Below are 10,638 nucleotides of genomic sequence, written 5' to 3' on the forward strand. Positions count from 1 at the left end.
TAAAACATTCATATTTCTTTACGTACTACACGAATACGTAATAAAAATGGGGGTTCCTATATAAAAAAAACGCAGTTGATATCCGTTTGACCTATGGCAGCGCCATTTAGCGGGCCAACTATAGCGCCATCTGGTTTCCCCCTTCAAGCTAGACGAGTTTCGTTCTTTGTAGTTTTTTCGTTTGATGCTTATTTCGTGAGATATTTTACCTGTTCACTATCAATGGACCACCAGTATAAATACGAAGGAATAATGTTTGTTAAGGACGATCCGCACCTGTCGGACGCCATTTATCGCGGGATGGGTGCTAAGACTCCCCGAGAGTTCAGGCGTATGACTGAGTACCGTTCCATATAGTCACAGCGATTCAAATATCCGAATGACCGTCACACCCAAGCCTGAAGGAGCTACTATGGCCATCGGAGCCTCGAAATTTTAATCCCTTTTGAGCAGCGGCGAGAGTTCTTTCACACGCAGCTTCTTCAGTCATCTTGACGTACATTGTACTGCTTACAGTGGATTGGTATATTTCAATTAGGTCTGTAGTAGGTAAACGAAATACTTCGCTCAAAAAACGCTCTATTTCGAAAGCCCTGGGCCTGGCATATTTGTTGTTAAACGTAAATTGGAGCGTAGTTGAACCGTAAAATTACTACAAGCACACCAAAGGTTATTAATCACAATTAATACACAAAATGTAAAGTGGAAGTAGGTGCCAAGGAATAACTGGTGAAATTACACACACTTTTCAGTAACACTCTTTATTCAAATTTGGTGCAAGACCTTACGATATTCTAAAAAAACCAACGATCATTTAACGAATAAGTCACAATGTACGATAGGAAAGGACTTTTAAGTTATTAAATTATTATAAAAAATTTCACGCCAGTAAAAGGTACGACAGGCAAGCAATAGAACGTATACAATGCGACGCTGTATAATATTTCAAGCGCATCTAAATTACAGGTGAATTTCACTCCATTAATAAATGAAATATAATTTGAATGTATGACTTCACTTTTGGGCAGACAAATTTCCCATTTGGTTACAACAGCCGTAGCTACGGTCGCCCACAACAGCCTTACTAGAAAAACCAAAACGCATGAGTCATGCAGACGGGAGGGGGGGGGGGGGGGGGGGGGGGCGGACCACTCACAGTTAATAACATTAACATTTCCAAAATATATAAAACAACAAATTTTACAAATTTCTGCCAGTTAACTTACGGCAAACACACACGCTCGCAAAGTAGAACTTGCGAACTTTTGCAACATTCTCCTTTCAAGGCAACAATTTCTACCCGTAATGAAATGGCAAATTTTTGCATGGCAAGAAAACACACTAATAACCTACTACCTGTATAAAACACATAAGCACATTGAGTAAAAGCCTTAAAAGGTACTGAATTGGAAAAAAACACACAGCAGTTTATGCTGACTAGAAACAATACAAAAAATCCACTACGCCGTACATTAACAACCTAGCTTGATTATAGCCAAATATACACAAACACAAATTTACGTACGTTACAGCTTCCAGATGAGCAGGAATTTGCTATGGAATTGACTAGTTCCTACCATGAGGCAAAAGGAAATTTTCTTCCTTCTTAGAGGACCTTTTACACGTAAGTCTAGTAATACTAGTTATGGCAGGCGAGAGAATGGATCAGGTCTTAGTGCCTTGCATTTTAAACAGTTCAGCCATTGGTGCCTTCGACTTTCACAGACATGGCAGAGGCTAACAGTCGAATAAACCCGTAGGTAAGCTGGGAGGGGAAAGAAGCAATCCGAACCACAGATTGACTCCTCCCCCCTCCCCCTTTCGTCCTCAAAAGGGGACAAACGGACCACCCTTTCTAATATTACCACCTTCCCGCGGTTGGGCAGACGAGAATGAATGGTGGGAAACCCCAAAATATACGGCTGGTATAAGTGACAAAAATAAGTAAATTGAATTCAGTTAAACTTGATAAAATCTGTTAACAATCAATACTCAACTTCTGGTGCGTTACGACTCCCAGGACTGAACCAACGCAGCACCTCCAAATGCACTCTCGAGCCGCCCGGTGCCAGCCGTTTCAACGGACGCAGGAAGGCGCGCCGATTTTCAGAACCTCCTCGCCGGTCGACAGCATACGGCCGAACTGCAGATTAGACCCCTTGCGGACCCACGCTCAGGAAGATTCCTTTCGCGACGAGCAGTTAACACCCCATACCACGGAGCCGCTGCTCGCGTCGCTTACGCTGATGCCGCGGTCTGCGTGCTGTCCCTCTAGCACCGGTAGAGAAGTCGCTTCTTGATGCCTCGACTGCCAACTCTCCACGAGAGCCCATACAGCCACTTCTTAAACCCACGCGAACAGCCCACTTTTCCCCTTTCCCGCTAGAGGGAGACACCAAAGCCTTCAATTGCGACAACGGCGCCACCGCCAGGAAACGGAGGGCGACTGCTTCACGCCGGCCGGAGTGGCCGAGCGGTTAAAGGCGCTACAGTCTGGAACCGCACGACCACTACGGTCGCAGGTTCGAAGCCTGCCTCGGACATGGATGTGTGTGATATCCTTAGGTTAGTTAGGTATAAGTAGTACTAAGTTCTAGGGGACTTATGACCACAGCAGTTAAGTCCCATAGTGCTCAGAGCCATTTTTTTGACTGCTTCACGCTACGCGCTGCGGCGCGCTTTTCAACACTAACTTTACTACGGCTCAGTAGTCTCTCTGACATTGTGTGCCATGGCGATCTATTCAGACAACAACACGCGCGTTTCAGTACAAATATGAAATACTGATTTCTTTACGTGAATACGATGAAAACATATTTATTTTCATGAGTAACAGTGAGATTCGCGGGGAAGGGTTACAGCTTAAACTGTGTAATGTAAATGACAAGCTCTAAATTACATACTCTCCACTTAAGTTACAGTGACATTATTACGCCACAAAAAGGAATCATTAAGTGTGTGTGACAGGTGGAAAACCTGTAAAAGGCACAAAGTATCTTACAGGCTTTTGTTTGTTTTGGTTAGTATAGCTCAGTGTCGGATAGACTGTCATAGACAGAGCACCTTGTCTTCCTGCTTCTAATAAGGCGAGTACACTGTTCGTTTGTTACATATTTTTACGAGCTTCAAATGGGTGCGACTGCAGTAATGGATAGGAACTGTGATTGCTGTGTGTAGATCCGAGTTGAGTTAGCGACCCTTCTCTTACAGCTCCAGGCTGTGTTGGCTTCCGTCACACAGCTTGAGGCTGCTGCCAAGGGGCATCACTATATGTGGTCGGACGCCGGGATGCGAGGGACGTCGAGTACTTCGCACGTGTCCCCCGATTGGTCCACTGCTGTGGCAACCCCAGTTACTGCCTGCACTGAGGTTGACGCCTCACCTTTTGTTGAGTGGGAGACCATTCCAAAGTCTGGCAGGCGACGAAAAACTTTCCGAGGGGCCGATAGCAGGGCCTCCCTAGTTCGTTTGACGAACAGGTTTCGGGCGTTGTCTGTCACTGACGATGTCCCTAACCCGGATGCAGTCGTCCGCCCTGTTCCAGAGGAAGCTACTCGGTTCACAAAGTTTGGGAATTCGCAGAGAGTGTGTTTTCTGGTAACTGGGAGCTCCAGCGTTAGGCGCGTAATGGAGCCCCTTAGGAACATGGCTGAGAAGGAGGGGAAGGAAATTCTCTCTGGTTTCGGGCGGCTAGTGGAAGTGGTAAAGGTTGCCATTCTTGCTTGCGAGATTAAGGCGGAGCTCACCATCTGCAGCATCATCAATAGAATCGACTGTGGTCCTTTGGGGCAGAGCCAAGTGGAAGATCTGAATCAGAGGCTCAGGCGGTTCTGTGACCGTGTAGGCTGCAGATTCCTTGACTTGCGTCATCGGCTAGTGGGTTTCCGGGTTCCACTTAATAGAGGCCACTATACACAGGAAGCGGCTATGTAGCAGAAACGATCGGTTTTGTAGTTGTTAACTGTCGTAGCTGTGTTGAGAAAGAACCAGAGCTCAAAGGCCTCATAGAAAGCACTGATGCTCAAATAGTTATAGGTACATCGGAGCGTGGAATGTCAGATCCCTTAACCGGGCAGGTAGATTAGAAAATTTAAAAAGGGAAATGCATAGGTTAAAGTTAGATATAGTGGGAATTAGTGAAGTTCGGTGGCAGGAGGAACAAGACTTTTGGTCAGGTGAATACAGGGTTATAAATACAAAGTCAAATAGGGGTAATGCAGGAGTATGTTTAATAATGAATAAAAAAAAATAGGAATGCGGGTAAGCTACTACTAACAGCATAGTGAACGCATTATTGTGGCCAAGATAGACACGAAGCCCACGCCTACTACAGTAGTACAAGTTTATATGCCAACTAGCTCTGCAAATTGAAGAAATGTATGATGAAATAAAAGAAATTATTCAGATAGTGAAGGGACTGGAATTCGGTAGTAGGAAAAGGGAGAGAAGGAAACGTAGTAGGTGAATATGGATTGTGGGTAAGAAATGAAAGAGGAAGCCGCCTGGTAGAATTTTGCACAGAGCACAACTTAATCATAGCTAACACTTGGTTCAAAAATCATAAAAGAAGGTTGTACACATGGAAGAATCCTGCAGATACTAGAAGGTATCAGATAGGTTATATAATGGTAATACAGAGATTTAGGAACCAGGTTTTAAATTGTAAGACATTTCCAGGGGCAGATGTGGATTCTGACCACAATCTATTGGTTAAGAACTGTAGATTAAAACTGAAGAAACTGCAAAAAAGTGAGAATTTAAGGAGATGGGACCTGGATAAACGGAAAGAACCAGAGGTTGTAGAGAGTTTCAGGGAGAGCATAAGGGAACAATTGACAGGAATGGGGGAAAGAAATACAGTAGAAGAAGAATGGGTAGCTTTGAGGGATGAAATAGTGAAGGCAGCAGAGGATCACGTAGGTAAAAAGACGAGGGCTAATAGACATCCTTGGGTAACAGAAGATATATTGAATTTAGTTGATGAAAGGAGAAAATATAAAAACGCAGTAAATCAAGCAGGCGAAAAGGAATACAAACCTCTCAAAAATGAGATCGACAGGAAGTGAAAAATGGCTAAGCAGGGATGGCTAGAGGACAAATGTAAGGATGTAGAGGCTTATCTCAATAGGGGTAAGATAGATACTGCCTACAGGAAAATTAAAGAGACCTTTGGAGAAAAGAGAACCACTTGTATGAATATCATGAGCTCAGATGGAAACCCAGTTCTAAGCAAAGAAGGGAAAGCAGAAATGTGGAAGGAGTATGTAGAGGGTCTATACAAGGGCGATGTATTTGAGGACAATATTCTGGAAATGGAAGAGGATGTAGATGAGGATGAAATGGGAGATGTGATACTGCGTCAAGAGTTTGACAGAGCACTGAAAGACCTGAGTCGAAACAAGGCCCCGGGAGTAGATAACATTCCATTAGAACTACTGACAGCCTTGGGAGAGCCAGTCCTGACAAAACACTACCATCTGGTGTGCAAGATGTATGAGACAGGCGAAATACCCTCAGACTTCAAGAAGAATATAATAATTCCAATCCCAAAGAAAGCAGGTGTTGACAGATGTGAAAATTACCGAACTATCAGTTTAATAAGTCACGGCTGCAAAATACTAACGCGAATTCTTTACAGACGAATGGAAAAACTAGTAGAAGCCGACCTCGGGGAAGATCAGATTGGATTCCGTAGAAATATTGGAACACGTGAGGCAATACTGACCCTACGACTTATCTTGGAAGCTAGATTAAGGTAAGGCAAACCTACGTTTCTAGCATTTGTAGACGTAGAGAAAGCTTTTGACAATGTTGACTGGAATACTCTCTTTCAGATTGTAAAGGTGGCAGGGGTAAAATACAGGGAACGAAAGGCTATTTACAATTTGTACAGAAACCAGATGGCAGTTATAAGAGTCGAGGGAGTAGGTATTAAAATCCATGGAGAAGAAATAAAAACCTTGAGGTTCGCCGATGACATTATAATTCTGTCAGAGACAGCAAAGGACTTGGAAGAGCAGTTGAACGGAATGGATAGCGTCTTGAAAGGAGGGTATAAGATGAACATCAACAAAAGCAAAACGAGCATAATGGAATGTAGTCGAATTAAGTCGGGAGATGCTGAGGGTATTAGATTAGGAAATGAGACACTTAAAGTAGTAAAGGAGTTTTGCTATTTGGGGAACAAAATAACTGATGATGGTCGAAGTAGAGAGGATATAAAATGTAGACTGGCAATGGCAAGGAAATCGTTTCTGAAGAAGAGAAATTTGTTAACATCGAGTATAGATTTAAGTGTCAGGAAGTCGTTTCTGAAAGTATTTGTATGGAGTGTAGCCATGTATGGAAGAGAAACATGGACGATAAATAGTTTGGAAAGAAGAGAATAGAAGCTTTCGAAATGTGGTGCTACAGAAGAATACTGAAGATTAGATGGGTAGATCACCTAACTAATGAGGAGGTACTAAATAGGACTGGGGAGAGGAGAAGTTTGTGGCACAACTTGACTAGAAGAAGCGATTGATTGGTAGGACATGTTCTGAGGCATCAAGGGATCACCAATTTAGCATTGGAGGGCAGCGTGGAGGGTAAAAATCGTAGAGAGAGACCAAGAAATGAATACACCAAGCAGATTCAGAAGGTTGCATTAGATACTGGGAGATGAAGAAGCTTGCACAGGATAGAGTAGCATGGAGAGTTGCATCAAACCAGTCTCAGGACTGAAGTCCACAACAACACAACAGAAAGCTGACTAAATCCGGAAATAAGTTCAGCCGATTTTTTTTTCAAACGATCTAACAGTGTTCAGAATGGATAGATTAAATACAGTTGGTGGTGGAATATTTATTGCTGTCAGAAATAGTTTGCCTTGTAGTGAAATTGAAGTAGATGGTTTCTGCGAAATAGTATGGGTAGAGGTTATAGTTCCACTCGGACTAATTGGGTCGTTTTATCGACCCTCCCCCGCCCCCCGCCACCCTTCCTTCGTCCACGCCTGGTAGCTGAGTGGTCAGCGCGACAGAATGTCATACCTCACGGCCCGGATTCGATTCCCGGTTGGGTCAGAGGTTTTATCCGCTTGGGGACTGGGTGTTGTGTTGTCCATATCATCATCGTTTCATCCCCATCGACACGCAAGTCGCCAAAGTGGCGTCAACTCGGAAGACTTGCACCAGGCGAACGGTCTACCAGTCAATGAGACAAAGAAAACGCGAGTCTTATTTCAAATAGGTACCGCACCCATTCAGTTATGGTCGGTGGTGACTTCAATCTATCGTCGATGTGCTGGAAAAATTATACGTTTAAAGCGGCGGCAGGCATAAAACATCATCCGAAAGTGTACTGAATGCGTTCTCAGAAAATTATTTTGAACAATTAGTTCATGAGCCCCCTTGAAGCGTAAGTGGTTGCGAAAGCATACTTGACCTCTTAGCAACAAATAATCCTGGACAAATAGCAAGTATCGTGATGAATACATAAGGCAGTTGCTGCTAGGCTGAATGCCGTAACAACTACAACAATAAAAAAGAAACACAAAGTGCCTCTATTTACAAAAGCTGATAAAAACGCCCTTAACGCCTTTTTAAGAGACAGTCTCCACTCATTCCGATCTGATTACGTAAGCGTAGAAAAGATGTGGAATGATTTCAAAGAGATAGTATCGACGACAATTGAGAGATATATATCACATAAATTAATGAGTGATAGTACTGATCCCCCATGGTACACATAATGGGTCAGATCGCTGTTGCAGAAGCAGCGAGAAAAGCATGCCAAATTTAAAAGAACGGAAATTCCTCAAGACTGGCAAGTTTTGTAGAATTTCGAAATGTAACGCGTGCTCCAATGCAAGATGCTTTTAATAATTTCCATATGAAACTCCTGCCTCAGAATATAGCACAAAACCCAAGGAGATTCTGGTCATACATAAAGCAAACCAGTGGCAAGACGCAATCAATACCTTCACTGCGCGATAACTACGGTAAAGTCACTAATGACAGAGCCACTAAAGCAGAGTTACTAAACACGATTTTCCGAAACTCCTTCACCAAAGAAGACGAAGTAAATATTTCTGGATTCCAGTCAAGAACAACTGCCAAGATGAGAAACACAGAAGTAGACATCCTCGGTGTAGCAAAGCAGCTTAAATCACGTAATAATAAATGCAAGGCTTCCGGTCCAGATTGTGTAACAGTCAGATTCCTCTCAGAGTATGCTGATACAATAGCTCCATATTTAGCAAATACATACAACCGCTCGCTCACAGAAAGGTCCGTACCTAGAGACAGGAAAATTGCTCAAGTCACTCCAATAACCAAAAAGGGAAGTAGGAACAATCGGTTGAATTACAGGCCAATATCACTAATATCGACTTGCAGTATGGTTTTGGAACATATACTGTATTCGAAAATTATGAAGTACCTCGAAGAAAACGATTTATTGACACATAGCCAGCACGGATTCAGAAAATATCGTTCTTGCGAAACACAACTAGCTCATTATAGTCATGAAGTAATGAGTGCTATCGACAGGGGATGTCAAATCGATTCCATATTTTTAGTTTTCCACACCACAGCTTTCTACACCGTTCCTGACAAGCGTCTTCTAATCAAACTGCGTGCCTATGGAATATCGCCTCAGTTGTGCGACTGGATTCTTGATTTTCTGTCGGAAATGTCACAGTTCGTAGTAACAGACGGAAAGTTATTGAGTAAAATAGAAGTAATATCCGGCGTTCCCCAAGGAAGTGTTATAGGTCCTCTATTGTTCCTGATCTATATTAAAGACACAGGAGACAATCTGAGTAGCCGTCTTAGATTGTTTGTAGATGATGCTGTCATTTACCGTCTTGTAAAGTCATCAGATGACCAAAACGAATTGCAAAATGATTTAGATAAGATATCTGTATGGTGCGAAAAGTGGCAGTTGACCTTAATAAAGAAAAGTGTGACGTTATTCACATGAGTACTAAAAGAAATCCGCTAAATTTCGATTACGCGAGAACTCACACAAATGTGAAGGCTGTACATTCAACTAAATACTTAGGGATTACGATTACAAATACCCTAAATTAGAACGATCACATAGATAATGTTGTGGGTAGAGCAAACCAAAGACTGCGATCCATTGGCAGAACACTTCGAAGGTGCAACAGGTCTACTGAAGAGACTGCTTATACCACGCTTGTCCGCCCTATTCTGGAGTACTGCTGTGCTTTGTGGGATCCGCATTCGGTGGGACTGACGGATGACATCGAAAAAGTTCAAAGAAGGGCAGCTCGCTTTGTATTATCATGAAATAGGGGAGATTGTGCCACAGACATGATACGTAAATTGGAGTGGCAATCATTAAAACAAAGGGTTATTCTTCGCAACGAGGTCTTCTCATGAAATTTGAGTCACCAGTTTCTTCTTCCGATTGCGAAAACATTCTGATGGCATCCACCTACATAGGGAGAAATGATTATCACGATAAAATAGGAGAAATCAGGGCTCTCCCAGAAAAATTTAAGTGCTCGTTTTTCCCGCCCGCCGTTCGAGAGTAGAACGGTAGAGAGACAGCTTGAAGGTGCTTCATTGAACCCTCTGCCAGGCGCTTTATTGTGAATAGCGGATTAATCATGTAGATGTAGATGGTAGGTGTAAAGCGGAAGTGAAATCCCTTGTTTGGTACGCGTTATTGTCTGTAACTTGAAGATTTAGGGAACACGGATGTTTAAGAAGAAGGTGAACACTCTGCTTGCCTGGAGTTGATTGACTGAGCAGCTGGCTGGCTGTAGTTTATTGTGTGGAAGAGGGATATCCTTGGAAGATCCAGCAACGAATTTCATATCAACACACTCACACGGGCATCTGAGCCATCCTATGCTAGTTCTGAAGAACTGTTGGTTGCGTCTTAACGACAATCCCAGCTGTGCAATACAGACTTCACTGTCGAGACAGACTGTTGCCTGCGCGGTGACGTTATGAAGCCGGCCTGAGTGGCCGAGCGGTTAAAGGCGCTACAGTCTGGAACCGCACGACCGCTGTGGTCGCAGGTTCGAATCTTACCTCGGCCATGGATGTGTGTGATGTCCTTAGGTTAGTTAGGTTTAAGTAGTTCTAAGTTCTAGGGGACATGACCACAGCAGTTGAGTCCCATAGTGCTCAGAGCCATTTGAACCATTTTTTTTTTTTTTTTTTTTGACGTTATGAAAATTCAAATGATGTAAATAGAATGAGCAAAAAGTGCAAACTTAATACAGACATGAACTGCGCCTAATGCAAATTTTCGTAATATGTTACATTATCCAGATATTTCTTGTGTAGTGTGATTAAAAAGAAATTCGCATCACTGAATAAAACTGAGCGCATCCGCTACGATATTATAGAATCTCTTAAATTCGCTTAGGATTTACCAAAATTTATGTCTAAATGTGTGTATATCTATCTTCGTCCTGTTCTAGGAATGGAAATCTTGCTCCCTCTGTACTTTAAAACCTTTATTTCGGCACAAGCGTCTTGAGTAGTGCAAAAGCATCACTTATTCTATCGGACAAGTGTTTCATGTTCATGGCCGAGCGGTTCTAGGCACTTCAGTCTGGAAACGCGCGACCGCTACAGTCGCAGGTTCGAATCCTGCCTCGGGCATGGATGTGTG

This window comes from Schistocerca serialis, chromosome 9, assembly GCF_023864345.2.
Source record: "Schistocerca serialis cubense isolate TAMUIC-IGC-003099 chromosome 9, iqSchSeri2.2, whole genome shotgun sequence".
NCBI classification, from domain to species: domain Eukaryota; kingdom Metazoa; phylum Arthropoda; class Insecta; order Orthoptera; family Acrididae; genus Schistocerca; species Schistocerca serialis.